Genomic DNA, 18,778 nt, shown 5'->3' with positions numbered 1-18,778 from the left:
TCAAAGAAGAAATACAAATGGCCAATAGACACAGGAAAAGATGGTCAACATCATTCATCAGAAAAATGAAACTCAAAACCACAATGAGATATCACCTCACACCAACTGGAGTGGGCCAGTATCAAAAAGACAAGAAATAACAAGTATTGGTAAGGATGTGGATAATAAGGAACCCTTGCGTACTCTTGGTGAGAATGTAAATTGGTGGTGCAGCCACTATAGAAAATAGTATGGAGGTTCCTGAAAAAATTAAAAATAGAAATACCATACAATCCAGTAATTCTGCTGCTGGTATTTACCCAAAGAAAACAGAAACACTAATTTCAGGGCACCTGGGTGGCTCAGTTGGTTAAGCGACTGCCTTCGGCTCAGGTCATGATCCTGGAGTCCCTGGATCGAGTCCCGCATCGGGCTCCCTGCTCGGCAGGGAGTCTGCTTCGTCCTCTGACCCTATCCCCTCTCATGTGTTCTCTCTCTCTCATTCTCTCTCTCTCAAATAAATAAATAAAATCTTAAAAAAAAAAAAAAAGAAACACTAATTTCAAAAGATATATGCACCCCTGTGTTTATTGCAGCATTATTTACAATCATCAAGGCATGGAAGCAACCTAAGTGTCCACCAATAGATGAATGGATAAAGAAGATGTGAGATATATATATATGTATATATAAGATTATAATATTATAAGATATTATATATATAATATGAAATATTGCTCAGCCATTAAAAAAGAATGAGTTCTTGCCATTCACTACAACATGGATGGACCTAGAGTGTATTATGCTAAGTGAAATAAGTCAGAGAAAGAGAAATACCATATGGTTTCACTTATATGTTGAATCTAAAAAGCAAAACAAATGAACAAACAAACAAAATAAAAGCATACTCATAAATACAGAGAACAAAATGGTGGTTGCCAGAATGGAGGGTGGTAGGGGGAAGAGAGGAAATAGGTGAAAGGGATTAAGAGGTAAAAACTTGCAGTTATAAAATAAATAAGTCACAGGGATGAAAAGTACAGAATAGGGAATATAGCCAATAATATTGTAATAACTTTGTACGATGATAGATGGTAACTACACTTATCATGGTATGGGTATAGAATCGTCAAATCACTATGTTGTACACGTGAAACTAAAATAACATTGTATGTCAACCATACTCCAATAAAAATCATAAAATAAAATAAAAGGTACTTAAGAAGTGCTGTAATTTTGACTTCAAACAGTAATCCAAAATTTTCGTTAGAAATGATGGACAAAAATGTTTATGTCAAGGAATCAAGAGGAAATTTCTTTTCCAACTTTCCTTCTTGTTTAATGTTTCAGTTTTCTTATCCTTCTCTCTCTGTTTTTAGTGTGGAAGTAAAAGGTGAATACAGGGAGGTGTGAAACATCATCTGCACCTGATGTTGATGATCTCTATTTCTTTGGTTTCATTTATTTTTGAGAGATGCTCGGAAGAAGCCCACATCTAGCTCAGATTCTGTCTTTCAGAGTTTCCTTAGCAACCTGCTTGCTGCTTAATGTTCTTATAAAATACAAGTTTTTGGTGAAGTCAACATAATCACTATATTCAACATTCTGCTCAGTAAATCCTACAGATCTTTTTATGAGTCATACTATGAGATGTTGGTTCTGAAAATTACAGACACACTATTAAATTTTACACTTAGGAACATACTGAAAGTTCTAAAAAAGGTATAAAACTAATATGAAAATACATACAAGAGACAAAGATACTATTATGGACTGAATGTTTGATTCAGATGTTGAAATCTAAGCCCCCAATATGATGGTATTATTGGGTGGCACCTTTGGAGCTAATTAGGTCATGAGGATGGGGCATTCATGAATGGGATTAGTGCCCTTATAAAAGGGACCCTAGAGGGATCTGTTGCTCCTCTGCCATGTGAAGACACTGTCAGAAGAGGACAGCCTGTGACCTGGAAGTGGGTTCTGATTTTGGACTTCCAGCCTCCAGAACTGTGGGAAAGAAATTTGTTTTTTCCCCACAGCTCACTGTTCACTTTCTGTTCAATTTCCATTCATTGTTCTGTTCTGTTCATTGTTCGCACAGTTCAGTTTCTCTTTGGGTTTAATTTTGTATACTTTCTACTGCTATGTCTCCTATACTGCTAGTATTTCCTTCAGCAATGTCTCATCTGCTTTTAATTCTATCCAGTGTATTTTTTCATTTCAGATATTGTATCTTTCATCTCTATGGATGTGATCTGGTTCTTTCTGGTATCCTTCCTTTCTTTCTTCATCCTCACACTTTCCTCTAGCTTTTTGAATTTATTTATAACAGGTGTTTTAACATCCTTGTCTACTAATTCTAGTGTCTTATTTCTGGGTCTGTTGATATTGATTGAGTCTTCCCCTGATTATGGGTCATTTTTTTCTGCTTTTTTGTGTACCAGTTACTTTTTTTATTGATGCTAGACATTGTGAATTTTACATTGGTTAAGGCTGAATACTTTTGAATGCCTTTAAATATTTTTGGACTTTGTCCTGAACAAAGTTAAATTACTTGGGTTCAGAACAATCTTCACCTAGGGATAAATGGCCTACTACCAAGCAATACCAGTCTTTGGACTCGACCGGAAGGCTCATTTATTAGATCGTTCCACTATGGCTTGTGGGAACATGAATCACTCCTGTCTGAGATCCGAGGACTGCTCCCCCAAATCCTTTCTGGTGGTCTTTCCCCAGCCTCCGGTAGTTTTCTCACATGCACCTATAGTCAGTTCTCAACCAAAGACTAGACAGGGGCCCTCTTGCATTTTTCTCCTCCCTGACACTCCACTCAGAATGATAGCTGCCGACGCTTCCTAAATTCTGTCTCCTCAATCCATGAGGTTGCCGAGCTGTTTGAGTTCCTCCTCCTAGTCTTCAGCCTGAAAAGACTCTCCAAGCAGTGAGCTAGGTCACTCATTTAGTCTCATCTTTCTTGTTTCCCCTTTCTTAGGAATCACTCCTCTGAGCTTCCTGAAGTCCACTGTCTGAAAACTGTTGTTTCATATATCAGGTCTGCTTCTCTAGTTGTTTAAGATGAGAGGTTAAATCCAGTCCTTATTATTCCATAGTGGCCAGAAGCAGACCCTCATTTTCCTATTACATTTTTTAAAAAAATTCTCAAGTTTTTATTTAAATTCCAGTTAGTTTTGGGTGCCTGGTTGGCTCAGTCTGTTAAGCGTCTGCCTTCGGCTCAGGCCATGATCCCAGGGTCCTGATATCGAGCTCCACAGCCCCACATCAGGCTCCCTGCTCAGCGGGGAGCCTGTTTCTCCCTCTCCTCCCCACTCATGCTCTCTGTCACTATTTCTGTCTCTCTCTCTCAAATAAATAAATAAATAATCTCTTAAAAAAATAAAAATAAATTCCAGTTAGTTAATATCCCTATTACATTTGAATACTGCCTTTGTTAGATATTGAATTTCTACATATATTATAATGTATCTATTGACCATTCTCTGTTAGAGTTGCCTATTCATGTGCTAATATCACATTCTTTTGATTATGGTGGCTTTATGTTAAGTTGTAATGTTTGCAAGGCAAATCTCTCCCCTACTTTTCATATGTTTTTTTACTGCTCCCAGATATTTTTTAATGATATAGACTTTCCCTTTTTAGACCTTGTTATGTGACCTCAAATAACTTATAATTATATTCAACTAATTGGCACTTTATCCTTATTTTTAGAAATAAATCTTATGGTTTTTAACCATATTATAAATGGAACATATTTCATGTTTCTGTTTATTGCTCATTATTCCCAGTACAGAATAAAGCTACTAATTATTGCAGGTTTATCTTTTCAAAAGGAATCAAATCTTCTTGTTAATTATAGCATAAGTCATATAGCAAAAAGATAATCTCTTCTTTCAATATTTACCAATATTTTATTACCTAACATTACTATATTCCCTAGAACTATAGACTTAATGTTTAATTATGATAGGAGAGAGCATTTCTTTCTTGTTCTTGATTTTAATAAAAATTGCTTTAACATTTCACCATTTGAAATAATGTTTGTTGCTGGTTTGGAGTATACAGCCTTTATCATATTTAAGCCATTTATTTCAATGCCTTCTTAGAGTTTTTATTAAAATTGTGGCTGCCTTTTATCAAGTGCCATTTCAGAATGTATTGAAATGATGAAAACATTTTCTTCTTTACTATGTTAATTAGGGAATTATGTTAATTGGGATATTTCGATGTTGAATTCCCTTCCCTTCCTAAAATAAATGCTACTTAAGAATTTTGATATACTGTGAATTAACTAAATTCTGTTATTAAAAGTCAGATAGTGTTAGATTGGATTAAAAAACAAACCTAGAAATATGTTGATTTCAAGAATTACTCTTAAAGCCAATAATAAAAATTACTGAATAGTGCAAAAAGGTGCAAGAACATAAAAATATAATTATAGTGGGAATTTTAATATAGTTCTTCCAGAATCTGATAAAATGAGAAAACAAAAATTAATGAAAGATATAATGTAATTAAATAATCCAGCAAAATCTTAATTTTATGTATATATAATGTTACACTCTTTATAGTGAGAATAAACTTTTTTCCCCACATGATCAGGGCATGACTTTTATAAAAAGTCATCATACAGTTTGCCACAGATAAATACTGAATGTATTTTTTAAAAGCAGAGATCACTAACTATAATTTTTTAAGAGTTAGAAATGAATATGAAATATATGACCCAAACTAGTGACTTGAAAATTAAAAGACATGCTCCTAAATAACTTGGATCAAAGAAGAAATCAAAATAGAAATTAAAAACTGTTAAGGAAGCAGTGTAAAGAAGAGAGTTAAAATTATTGAGATGTAGAAGAACTGCGCATTAGGAAGATGTATAGCCTTAAATAGCTTCACCATTAAAGAAAAATTATTGATTGTATAGGATCTTAGTAATTATCTTAGGAAATCAGAAAAACAGCAGCAAGAGAAATGTGAAGAAAATAAGAAAATAAAATTTATAAAGAGGTAAAAATAATTAAAGAGGAAAAAATGTATAAAGACCAGAAATTCCAAAAGCTAGATGCGTTTACAGACCAGTAAAACAGAAAACCTCCTCACAAACCTGGTTAAGAAGAAAAAGTCACAAAGTAGATATATAAAATATTAGAAATAAGAAAGGTGACATAACACTGATATGGAAGAAATTAAAATACAGCATTATTGAATTCAATTACATGGTAACGAAATGAAAAGCTAGGAAGAAATAAAGATTATTGAGCAAAATATAAACTACCAAATTTTTTCACAAGAAAATATAAATAGATGTTGCAAGTTAGGTTAATCACTACTATTTAAATAGGGACTGGAATGGATGGGATTGGATGGGTGGTCATATAACTGACTTCCAGCTCACCTTTACAAACAGATAATTTCAATGTTATTTAAACTAATCCAGACCACAGATTTTTCTAGATGAATTCTCATTTATGTTAAGAATTCAGGTTAACTTTATTATTTTTTTTATTTTTATTTTTTTAAAGATTTTATTTATTTATTTGAGAGAGAGAGAATGAGAGAGAGCACATGAGAGGGGGGAGGGTCAGAGGGAGAAGCAGACTCCCTGCCGAGCAGGGAGCCTGATGCGGGACTCGATCCAGGGACTCCAGGATCATGACCTGAGCCAAAGGCAGTCGCTTAACCAACTGAGCCACCCAGGCGCCCAAGAATTCAGGTTAACTTTAATAATAAAACTTGTTGAGGAGAGCACAAAAAGGGAAAACTGCTCATCCATTGCTTTTATGAATATGGATGCAAACGCTAAAAAAGAAAAGAATATCAAGTAGAATCCATTAAGTTGGCACCGTATTTTAAAAAATAAAATATGACTCAAATGCATACAAATGTGCGAGGACAGAGTGTAAGAGCTGAGAGAAATCTGCCTGGGATATGCATATTTTTCAGTTGTTTAGGGATAGCATTCTCTTCCATCTTTTTCTTTTCCACTCCCCCACATCCCGGAGACTACACATGTCAACCTGAGCTGGGCTGCAGCTGTGGACTTGGGAAGTTGGAATACACAGAGCCTCCTAGGGCTTCGCAGTTGTTTAAGTGAGAAAATCCTCTCTGGCAACTGTTGAGGGAATGTATGCATGAGATCCTGGAGGCAAAGAGCCACTCTTGAGAGATCCAGATGTGTGACTTCCAAGGCAAGATCATTCTGGGTGGCAGCTGCGGTGAGAGTCCTGGAACTCAGAGTTCTTCCTAAAATTCTGGCTCCTCCACTGGACACTGACTTTGCTCTCTTTTATAGAGGATTTTGCAGTCAAAGCTGTTCTTGCCACCCCCAAAGCTGCTGTGCTTCTAATGGTAAGGATATATAGCCTTTTCCAGACCATCTATGAATTCTGTACCTTCGAAACCAAGGTGGGGCCGGATATTCTCCTCCTGTTCCCCATTTTGTCCTTTATTTCTGCCTCATGTCTTCTGTCTTTCCAACTTTACCATTTTGGTTACACCCTCTCTATACACTGTTCTCAGTTCAGTTTAGGCTGGAAAGCACTCCAGCACTCTGGCAGTAGCTGCAACTCACGCTGAAAGCCATCATCACTCAAGCTGTGGAGTAGTTCCCTAATGTTGGCAGCAATGGCTTGAAGTAATGGCAGCAGCTATTAGGCAGACTCCAAGGCGGCAATTCTGATTCTAATAGTTGCAAGTTAGGCAAGGGTGGGAGCACTTTCCATAGTGACAATGCTGGCTTCAAGAGAAGCAACCATGAATAATGGTTGTGAACAGAAACTTTCCATGGTCAGTTGCTACCCTCCTCCCACCTGTCATAGACACTGTAATTACCTCTGTAGCATCATCCCCTTTACTTCTTCTCCATGGGCTTGCATGAGATTTAACTCACCCTCAGTGCTAGGGATAAGACCTGGTTTAACTTAAGCCATTTGTGACAACTTCTTGCTACAACAACTAGTTCAAGGAAAAGCTAAAATTCAGACCTAAGCCAATCAGTATACAGAATTCCTTTAGTCACAGTGATTGTTGAAGGAATGAATTTGTACCATTAAAATGGCCCAATTAGAGGGGTGCCTTGGTGGCTCAGTTGGTGAAGCATCGAAATCTTGATTTTGGCTCAGACCATGATCTCAAGGTTGTGAGACAGAGCCCCATGTCATGCTGGGTGTGGAGCCTGCTTAAGATTCTTTCTCTCCCTCTCTCTCTGCCCCTCCCCCACCCCTAAAAAATGTCCAATTAGACACAAAGGTCAGAACTTCTGTTAGATGTTGTTTCAGAAATCCATTGTTCAAGAAAAAAAAAAATTCCAAAACCTAGTGTCTTAAACCATCAATATTTATTATTTTTCTTAATTTTGTGAGTAGACCATGTGAGTGTTTCTTCTTCTGGTCTTGCCTGAGCTCATTCATATGGTTGCAGTCCTATGACAGCTCACTTGGAACTAGAGTCCCAGATGGTATCACTCTCATGTCTGACAACTGATGATGACTGTTGGTTAAGGTGCTTTGGCTCTACACCACGTGGCTTCCAATCCCATAGTAGGCTACTCCGGGCATTTGTCTAGATGATAGTCTCAGGTTTTCAAGAGGGCAAGAGTGGAAGTTACAAGTTCTTCTAAGGCTTAATCGCTAGAACTTGTATATCATCACTTCTATCACATTCTTTTGGGAAAGGCAATTCACAAGGTCAGCTAAGATTTAAGGTAGTGGAAAAAAAAGACTCTATCCCTTAATGGGAGCAACAGAATTGTGAAATTACTAAATGATGTGGACATAGGGGGTCATAATTCATAAGGGGCATTATCTACCCACAATGGTTGAGTGAGGTCAGTTATGCCGTAAAAGTACCATATGTTGTGTAACCTACTATCTAGTATTATCTTTAAAAATTATGTAGATTCCTCCATCTAGTGTATTCCAGTTTTCATAACTTTCCCTGTAGAACTGGCTATTTGTTCTACCACACCTCTGTGTGTGTACACTTATTTAAGTGTATGTGCACATGTCATCAATCAAGATATGAAGACACCACTAGTCCTTTCTTTTTGATAACACAGACCTTTTTATTTAAATGTTCCACTGGCAGCAGTGTTATATAGAATTTGAAATTTCTATTTACAGATGGTACAAGATAATGGGCTGAGGATGTGTGTTTTTCTGTAATCTCTTCAACCCCCCCTACCATCATTAGATAAGAGTAAAAGAAAACACCCATTGCCACAAAGAGAATGAAATAGAAACATGAGCAGGGGAGAAATTTCAACACATTTCTGAAAGATAAAAAGAGGATGGAAGCTTTTCAGCAAGGAAAAGAGAGTGAGGCTGGTGTAGAGCAGAGTAACAGGAGAAGGCCTGACCTAGAGGAGAGCTGGAGGGTGTAAAGGCAACAAGAGTGAGAAGAGTGGCTTATCTGAGAAGGCTATTTGCACAGCAGCTTAATGCTTTCTTCCTGACACGCTCATTTCTTTGCTTCCCTTCTCTGTTTTCTGATGCTTAGTGTAAAAATCAAGCATCAATCTCAGAGTAAAAATACCTATGGATTCTTCTCTAATAACATGTAAATGTCTGTATAGGCAGAACTAGAACTCTTGGTGCTAGCACCCCACAGTAAAGTTCTCCCATTTCGGTAGCTGGAACCTCCACAGCTGGAGACCTGTTACCTGCCTGTACCCATTAAAGAATTCATTTCATTTAGACAAGTCCTGGACACCTACATAAAGGTCGCAGTAAAGGTCTATTAATGAGAGAGACCAAGTAGGAAAACAAACCCACATAGAGGAAACACATCCCTGCTACAGAGAGAAACAATCGCATTCCCTTTTCCCAACTGGAATGAATATACTATCAACATCAGAACAACATCAACAAAAGGACAGGATAAAAGGAAGACAAGACAAAAAAAAAAAAGATAAAAAAAAACACAACTGAAAAATTGTCTCTAGAAGAAACAAAGAAACTTCAGAGAAAGATTTGAGAAGGTAGTACCCCCAGAGTGCAAGAACAGATTACTACAAGAAAGGAAGAGTCAAGGAACAAATTGGAACACTTATTACATATATAATCATAAGCCAAATGAAAAATTTAAAGAAGGTTTAGAATATAATGTGAGTAGGTCTCTCACAACATAAAGAAAAAAAACCAACAAAGAGATTGAACAAGACAGAGGCAACAACAACAAAACAAGGAGATTGAACACTTGAAATAGATAAGATATACAGAGTATAATTCTAAGAGATCCAACTCAACTAACAGGATTTCCAGAAAAATGGGCACACAATAACAAAAGGGAAAGAAATTCTAATTTAAATTTTAATTTTAAATTTTTCCATGCCTAGTGTGGAGCCCAATGGGGGGCTTGAACTGACAACCCTGAGACCAAGACCTGAGTTGAGATTAAGAGTCAGACACTTAACCAACTGAGCCACCCAGGTGCCCCACAAAGAGAAAGAAATTTTAAAGAAATAATATAAAAAAAACTTCCCAGAGGTCAGAAGATACTATTCTTCTGTTTGAGTCTATCAAGTTCTAGCAAATTAAGAGAAGATCCACATGTAAACATATGCCTGAAATCTTTCTGTAAGAACACAAAAGAAAGAGAATTCCTAAAAACTTTCATATAGATAAAACAGGTCATCTACAAAAGGATAGAGAGTCAAAGTAGCACTGGACTTCTAATTACCAACACAACTGGTAAGAGAAAAATGAGCAATAGTATTCACAATTCTAATGGGCAATAATTCGGAAGCATTATTATACGGTCAAATTATCAATAATGCATCATGGCAAAATAATTACATTTTAGGCATTCCAGGACTCAGATAATTTACATCTCATGCACTCTTCTAAAGGAAGTCATTTGAGATACAATCCAGCAAAATGAGTGTAGGTATCAAGTGTTGTCAGTTGAATTGTGTGCCCCTAAAAGACTTTGTAGTTCTAGCACCCAGTTCCTATGAATGTGACCTTCTTTGGAACAAAGTTTTTTCAGATGATGAAATTAAGATGAGGTCATTAGGAGAGACCCTAATCCAATATGACTGTGTCTTCTAAAAAGGGAAAATTTGAACACAGACATGCACAGAAGAAAAACAATGTGAAGACACAGGGAGAACACCATCTATAAGCTAAGGAATATCTGAGGATACCCAACAATATAAGAGAGGCATGACCAGATTCTCCCTCACAGACTTAGAAGAAACCAGCCTTTCTGACACCTTGATCTTGCACTAACAGGTTCCCAAACTGTGAGATATTAAAACTTTGTTATGGCAGCCCTAGAAAATGAATATACCAAGAGAAAAGATTCTGAAAGGAGAGGTGGTGGAATTCGCCTGAAGTCCTTGGAAAAACAATCCCAGGATGACAGTTTTTGATCAGGTACTTAAGCAATCAGTCCAGATTGGGAATGAAATCAGAGGGCTCCAAGAAGAATGAAGAACAGAATAAAAACAAAACAGGGCAACAGATAGTACCTAAGGGGCTGGAGAATGTTAGCGATTTTTCTGAAGAAAGGATGTATTTCTTCTTTTCACAGAAAATTAGAATCTCTACCAAAAAATGGAAAATAAAACCAAAACCCTAACAGACTATGTAATGAAGTCATGGTTCAGATATGAAGGAAACCCGGAGATGTCATGTGGGTCTTTCAGCCATTGATGGTGTGTTATGAAACAGAATTCATTTAACCTAGAAGTGGTCCCTGAGTGTCCTGAGGGTTATGAATTTGGACTTAAAGAGAATGAAGTACAATTTTATCACATTACTTATTTTGGCAATGAGCATTATTTAAGTAGTCATATAATACATACTCTGTTTATTGATTTTAAACTTTTAAAAAGAAACATGGATGTCTTAAATGCAGTTACAGAACACAAGATAAATATTATCAACCCCGACAGTACAAAACTAAAGATACTGCTGAAAAGGTAGAAGGTGGAAGGTGGTGAGTCAGAGAAAGAAAGGCAGAATTGTCAATAGCCTCATGTAATATAGTAGGTAGTCAAGAGACATTGCATAAATTTTCTATAACAGGAAAGAGTAATTTAAGTGTGTTATTTGTATAGATGTTACCAATATAAGAATTCAAATAACTATCAAAAATGGGCATATACTTTCTCAACTTGATAAAGAACATCTATGAAAACCTACAGCTAATATCATACTTGATGGTGAGCAACTAGATGCCTTCCCACTAAGATCAAGAATAAGGCAAGGATATCTGCTCTCACCACTTCTATTTTACATTGTATTGGAAATCCTAGCTAATGCAATAAAATAAGAAAAGGAAATAAAAAGTATACAGATTAGGAAGGAAGAAATAAAACTGTCTTTGCTGAAAGATGACATAATTGTCTATGTAGAAATCCCAAACAATAACAATAAACCCCCCCCCCCGTTACTAATAAATGCTTATAACAAGCTGGCAGGATACTAGGTTAATATCAAAAGTCAATTGCTTTCTTCTAGACTAGCAATGAACAATTAGAATTTGAAATAAAAAACACAAGACCATTTACTTGGTAACCTTATGTCCACACAAAAACCTGCACACTAATGTTTATAGCAGCTTCATTCATATTTTTAGTACCAAAAATTATACTTAGGTATAACTCTAACAAAGTATATGTAATATCTAATGGGAAATATTTAAAAACTCTGATGAAAGAAATCAATGAAGATCCAAATAAATGAAGAGATATTCTATGTACATGGGTAGAAACACTCAATTTTAAGTATGTCAGTTCTTTCTTTTTTTTTTTTTAAGATTTTATTTATTTATTTGACAGAGAGAGACACAGCGAGAGAGGGAACACAAGCAGGGGTAGTGGGAAAGGGAGAAGCAGGCTTCCGGCGGAGCAGGGAGCCCGATGCGGGGCTAGATCCCAGGACCTTGGGATCATGACCTGAGCCGAAGGCAGCCGCTTAACGACTGAGCCACCCAGGTGCCCCAGTATGTCAGTTATTTCTAATCTGATATATAGATTCAACATAATTCCAATCAAAATCTCAGCAAGCTAATTTGGGAATATTGAAAAAACGATTCTAAAGTTGATATGGAGAGGCAAAAGACCCAGAATAGCCAATTCGATATTGAAGGAGAAGAACAAAATCAGAGGACTAACTTCAAGACATAGTATAAATCTAGAGTAATCAATACAGTGTGGCACTGGGGAAAGAAGAGACAAATAGATCAAAGTAAGAGAAGAGAGAGTCCAGAAAAAGACCCACACAGATATAATCAACTGATCTTTGAAAAAAGAGCAAAGGCAATTTAATGGAGAAAGGATAATCTTTTCAACAAATCATGCTGGAACAACTGGACATCCACATGCAAAAAACAAATCTAGACGTAGACCTTACTCACAAATATTAACTCATGGATCATAGACTTAAATGTAAAATGCAAAATTAAACCTCTGAGAAGACAACCTAAGAGAAAATCTGGGCGACTTTGGGTTTGACAATGATAAATCCAAACATTTTTATTTTTTATTTTTTTATTTTTTTATTTTTTTTTTTAAAGATTTTATTTATTTATTTGAGACAGAGAGAATGAGAGAGAGCGAGCACATGAGAGGGGAGAGGGTCAGAGGGAGAAGCAGGCTCCTTGCTGAGCAGGGAGCCCGATGCGGGACTCGATCCAGGGACTCCAGGATCATGACCTGAGCCGAAGGCAGTCGCTTAACCAACTGAGCCACCCAGGCGCCCCTAAATCCAAACATTTTTAGATAGAGTGCCAAAATGTGACCTATGAAAGAAAAACTTGATAGGCTGGACTTCATTAAAATCAAAGCCTTCTTCTCTGCCAAAAGACAATGTCAAAAGAATAAAAAGACGAGCCACAGACTAGGAGAAAAAAATTGCAAAAGACACATCTGATAAAGGACTATTGTACAAAATATACAAATAGCTCTTAAAGCTCAATAATAAGAAAACAACCTAATTAAAAAATGGGCCAAAGACCTTAACAGACACATTATGAAAGAGGATATACAGATGGCAAGTAAGCATACGAAAAGATGTTCAGCCTTGTACGTCACTAGGGAATTATAAAATAAAACAACCATAGGATGCTACTACATACCAATTACAATGGCCAAAATCCAAAATCCTGATACCACCAAAGGTTGGCGAGGATGTGGAGCAATAGGAATTCTCATTCACTGCTGATGGGAAATAAAAATGATACAGTCTCTTCGGAACAGTTTGGCAGAAATATATTCTCATCTTATGATCCAGCAATCATACTCCTTGGTATTTACTCAAAGGAGTTGAACTCTTATGTCCATATAAAACCTGCACAATAATGTTTATAGCAGCTTTATTTTAATTGTCAAAACTTGGAAGCATTCAAGATGTCCTTCAACAGGTAAGTTGATAAACTAGTACATCCTGATAATGGAATTTTATTCAGTGATAAAAAGAAATGTGCTATCAAGCCATGAAAAGACATGGAGGAAACTTAAATCAGATTGCTAAGTGGAAGAAACCTGTTTGAAAATGTACATAACGTATGATTCCAACTACATGTCATTCTGTAAAAGACAAAACTACAGAGACAGAAAAAGATCAGTGATTGCCAGGGTGTTGGGGGAAGGGAGAGAGGGGTAAATACGTAGCGCGCCGGGCACTTTTAGAAACTATTTTGTGATACTGTAATGGTCGATATATGTCATATACTTTTTTAAAAGATTTACTTATTTATTTTAGAGAGAGAGAGAGCAAGCAAGAGAGCATGGGGGGAGGGGCAGAGAGAGAGACTGGCAGAGAAGCAGACTCCCCTCTGAGCAAGAGCCCAACGCAGGGCTTGATCTCCGGACCCTGAGATCATGACCTAAGCTGAAATCAAGAGTTGGATGCTTAACCGACTAAGCCACCCAGGCGCCCCTATGTCATACGTTTCTTAAAACACATAGAATGTGCAACACAAGGAGTGGGTCCTAATGTAAACTATAGACTTTTATTAATAATGATATATACATATTGGCTGATTAACTGTAACAAATGTACCACACTAATGCAAGATGTTAACAACAAGAGAATCTGAGTTGGGGAGGTGGAATATAAGGGGGTTTATAGGAACTCTCCAGCCTAATCCATTATATATCTGTTTTCAGTAAACTTGCTTCCATGCTTTGGTAATGTGATTTCTTTCCTGAATTTATTATCATGTATTTCTTTCAGTTTTCCATGACTGTTTTAGGAATAGTGTGTATGGATTTGATTATGTGATTGTCACATTTCAGGAGAGATGAATGATACTTCTTTAAGCATACAAGAAATATAATACTTGTAGTTTCTTCTTGTCCCCTAAACAGGCTCACAATTCACAGGACAGTTATTTACATATACACCATTTTTCTCTGAGAAAATAAAAGGGTATTTATCTTGCCTTCTAATGAAGAAATGTTAGAGGAGAAACAAAAAGCCAACTCTAAAGAAAGACTTATTTTTGTTTAGAGATAGAATGGATTAGAGTTCCAGTGTAATTCATTTATTCATTCATTCATTCACTCAATCAACAAATATCCATTTAACAAGACTACATGCCAGATTCTGGAGAAGCTGTGGGCGACATGGTCTCTTCCTTCAAGATATTGTGGTCCAGTAAAGAATTCCATCAATTGATCTGGCAATTATAATAAATGTACTGATGCTATGATAAGGAAAAAGGACTGTGCTATGGAGCTTGGCATTGTAAGAAATCTGAAAGTACTCCTGCGTGGCTGGGGTTCGTTTGCAAAGGAGTGAGTGGTATGAAATAAAGCCAGAGAGGCTGGGTCATAAATGACATTTGCCTTTATCCTGAGGGGTTTGAAGCAGAATCAAATCCCTCTTGTACTCCAGGAAAAACTCTCTTGACCTCTTCTCTTATTCTTGATGACCATGGATGCGGTTCCTCAAATGTTCTCACCAACTTCATACAGGAACAATCTAAGAGGTCTCACCCTTCTTGCTTCCTGACTCCAATCTTATCTGTGAACACCTCTAAGCATTCATGCATGGGCAACATGCAAGTACAGGGTCCTATGAATGCCTTATGGAGCAATCCTTGACCAAGTGGGAATAGGAAATAATGAATAAATGCTTCCCTGTCTCTTCCCCCAGGATAGCTCTGAGATGTATTTTATAAGACTACTCAGAAGGTCCTGTAGAACAGAGCATCTAGTTTCCCACTGGAATGGTCAACTCTATTATGTATTCTTGTATTGGTTTTCCCTCTTTTCTCTGTTTCACTCTTCCTTTCCTCACTCCTAACCCCTAGGATAACATTAGGATATATACTATCTTCACATTAGCTATTGTCTCACTCTCTACTTTTTGAGGAAGCCAGGATGAGACACACAGGCAATGACATGAAATATATATAATTTTTATAAATTATATATAGATATTGATAATAATAAAATATTATTATATATAATATATTACATATCACACATACATTTATATATATTAGAATGATAACCTTGGAGGACACAGTAGAGGGTGTTAATAGAGGAGACAAGACAACCAGGTAGAAGTTTTTATGGGGAGGAGAGAAATAAGGTGTGGCTTGAGTTATGTGAGTTGGGAGAGGATTTTTAAAGGAAGGAAAGGCTACGCAGGGAGATGGTACAATGCAAGGATGATATTCTTCTGAGACTAATCATAGACAAAAACTGGCTGTTATTTTACAGGCATGGTTGTAGGTTAAATTTCCATAATGAGGAAAGTGATTATCCATTACATGTTAGATTATGGCCGTGAGGATGATTTGGGGTTGATCAAGCTAGTGTGGAAAGGACCACATTTTTAAGAACTTTAGAGTCTTCCTAAAGTAATCCTATTCAAACTTTTATTTAGTTTGCTGTGCCATGAACATTGTATCCAAAATTAAAATATGGCTATGAAACTATATTTTGTCCTTTTAGGTAATACACATTCTAAAATCCTTAAGTTGGTATGATACAAATAATTACATACTCTAGTACACCCCATGCTTGTTATAACTAAAACAGAACTAAAGTAATAAGTATTTTTAGAATTATTTCTTGTGCAAGATTCTTAATTGTACTTTATATAGATCCAATGTATCTATATTTTATACTAGTATAGTCTAGAATCATCTATCATAGGCCAGAGTAGTAAAGGAAATATGCCAGAATCAATTTTACTTGAAAATAAAAAAGTTTAACTCTTAGAATTCTCTGTTTAACAAGATGGCCATGCAATGATGTGATCTTTCTTTCTTTTTTTTCCCCCAGTGCTATTGTCTTTTAATGATTTCCACATCAAATTTGATTTATTACTTTACCTGGGCAAACACTAGTACTGGAATGGTAGGGAAGCTAAACTGATCTCTGTCAGAAATACAAGCTGGGAGCTCTCTTTTATAAAGAGACTACCTTGGGTTCTTTTGTCCAGGAGTTGTTCTTCTCTAAGCCTGACCAAAGAAAACCTACTGTGCATTGTACTCTTTGAACTGTATAATAATGATTCTAACCACACCAAGTTCATGCATATGAAATAAATTTAATGGCTGAGCTAGTTTACTACTCAGCCTTTTCTCACTATCTTCTTTTCTCCCATCTCTTCTTTATTGGATGCTTCAACCTCATTAGTATTTCAGGAAAAAACTGGATCCTGTCCATCATTTTTGTTGTTGCTTTCCTTTTCCTGGCAGACAGAGCTTAAAGTTTCAATAGAGGAAGTGGGAAGGATACAACACATTGAGAATTTATGAAAGATCTTATGTACCATCAAAGTGAAGGTTTCCAGATACTCTGGCCCTGTTTTCTTATGCTCTTATGTCTTTGATAAGGAATTAAGAACTCCTGCCAGGGTTACAGAAGACACTGATAGGTGCCTGGCAGAAGGCACTACATGGTGTTCTGAAGCTGTTCATTAATTATAAATGGTGCTGAGGAATTATACACTGAGGAACACAAGAATGGGCAGAAACTGTTACTATCATAATAATTTCTACATGGGCACTTCTGAGAGACATCTGAATGTGCACACTTACATATTTTCTGTTAATGTCCTTGCACCTTTTTTTTTTTCAAAGCATGCCTTGCAGTTTCCTTTTAATAGAATTACTTATATTTATGACACTCTCTTCCACTCAATTATAATTTCTTAGAATGGTGGCTCTCAAATATTAGTGGGCCTAAGAATAATCTGAAAACCTTGTCTAAAGAGTTTGGGGCTTGCATCTCTGAGATTCTCATTCAATAAATTTAGGATGAGGCCCAGAAATGTTTAACAAGACCTCAGTGTAATGGTCTGTGAAATACCTTCAGAAATATTTGCCTAGAGATCAAGTCTCTGTGGTCCTCAGGCCGTAGGGCCATGCAATACACATAGAGGTACTCAATACACGTTTGTAGAATGGAGGCAAATGTTGGGTAGGTAAAACCCCACTGGAGATTCAAGCTCAATATATTGCTCTCAGAGGTGAGACTGAAGCTCTAGTGGGTTGTATATAGACTAATTTTTTTTTTGATAGATGGATAATTGCATAAACATCTCTCAAACTGGGAGCAATTGGTAAGAGATTTTTTTTTTTTAATCTACAAGAACACGTGATGGAAAGCATGATTTATTTACTTACTTTTTACATTAGAGAAGGGTGTAGACGTAAGGAGGAGGAAATGCATTCATTCCTTGCTGCCTGTAGTACATTGTGAAAAGGCTCAATCATGTTTGATTTTCCCATTCATTGCTGGATGTGTGTTTCCTTTGTCTTCCGCTTGTTTCTTTTGTTTATTGTTTACTAGGGATTGTGAGGTCTGCTCTTTAATGTTCCTTGTCCTTTGTTCTTCTGCCAGAAGGTGTGAAGCCATTGACTTATTTGTCCTTTGCTCATAGCTACCTGTAGATAGGCATGCACAAAACAAAGGAAAATCATATCTTGTCCATCAGCTCCTCACACATTCAAAAGCTGTGCCCTTAATAAAATAAGAAAATTGCTTTTTGAGGGGCATAGTGATTCATCACAAACTATGCTCTTAAAAGATATCTCTGATAATTATTTTAATGTAAGTAATGTGGAAAGCATCTTTAATTTTTAGAGTTTTGCTAATGCTTTCAACTATTGGAAAAAATTAACATGCTACTTTCTTTCATCAAAACCATTCACTCTTCAGTTTATTTAAATGTCATTAGTGTGGACTGTTTCAAGTTCTAAGTAGGAAAAAATGACACTGAAAAATTAATGTGGATAATATCAAGACAAAAATATATATGGAATATTTTGCTTGGAAATGTAAATATTCAGTGCTCATTTGCTCCTGGCTCTGTTTCCAAGTGAGAAAAGGCAATAAACATAAACATTACAATCAGGACATGCTCTGTGCTTTTCTCTTTTTTCAAATCCGAAGAATATATCTGTATCTACATACCTATATTTGTATCTACATATCTTTTGATAACCATTCAGTAACAGCTTTAGACAAAGCTGCTCATTTAGTGACACTATGTTAAATCATAGCAGCTCTTAGAAACAAAATTGGCACAAGTATTCTTGCCTGTGATTGAATTTACATACTACCTTGATATTGAAAAAAAGTTATAGACATGCAAAGCATCCCTCCAAAACAGCACAGTGCAATGGTGATGCTTATGGAGTTTATTGTTTGGGCCAGGCCTGTCACTTTCCCATAGTGTCTTCATTTATTATGCTAATTGACTTCCCAAGTGCAGGCAGGAGGGTATCTGCCCTGTGAATTATTCTCGGTTGGGGGCTTTTAAAAGCAAACCTATTTTGTGCCTAAACAAAACCAAAAATCAATGTGTTT

General features: G+C 36.4%; 1 long non-coding RNA gene across 2 annotated transcripts in view; it reads right to left on the bottom strand.

The window, feature by feature from the left end:
- LOC118518109 (uncharacterized) overlaps positions 1-18,778 on the bottom strand; it is a 49,040-nt gene that overhangs the window by 29,550 nt on the left and 712 nt on the right. Inside the window, exons 2-3 of one of the 2 annotated variants that reach the window (XR_004908460.2) lie at positions 17,593-17,853; positions 16,492-16,668 (exon numbers count right to left, since the gene is read on the bottom strand). This is a non-coding gene — a long non-coding RNA (uncharacterized LOC118518109). Of the gene's footprint in view, positions 1-16,491; positions 16,669-17,592; positions 17,854-18,778 lie in introns of those variants that run through there. The other variant, XR_004908459.2, reaches the window with a different exon arrangement.

Source organism: Halichoerus grypus, chromosome 5 (genome assembly GCF_964656455.1).
Source record: "Halichoerus grypus chromosome 5, mHalGry1.hap1.1, whole genome shotgun sequence".
In the NCBI taxonomy this organism is placed as follows: domain Eukaryota; kingdom Metazoa; phylum Chordata; class Mammalia; order Carnivora; family Phocidae; genus Halichoerus; species Halichoerus grypus.
Note: the sequence above shows the minus strand (reverse complement) of the source record. Positions and strands in the feature narration are given on the sequence as shown.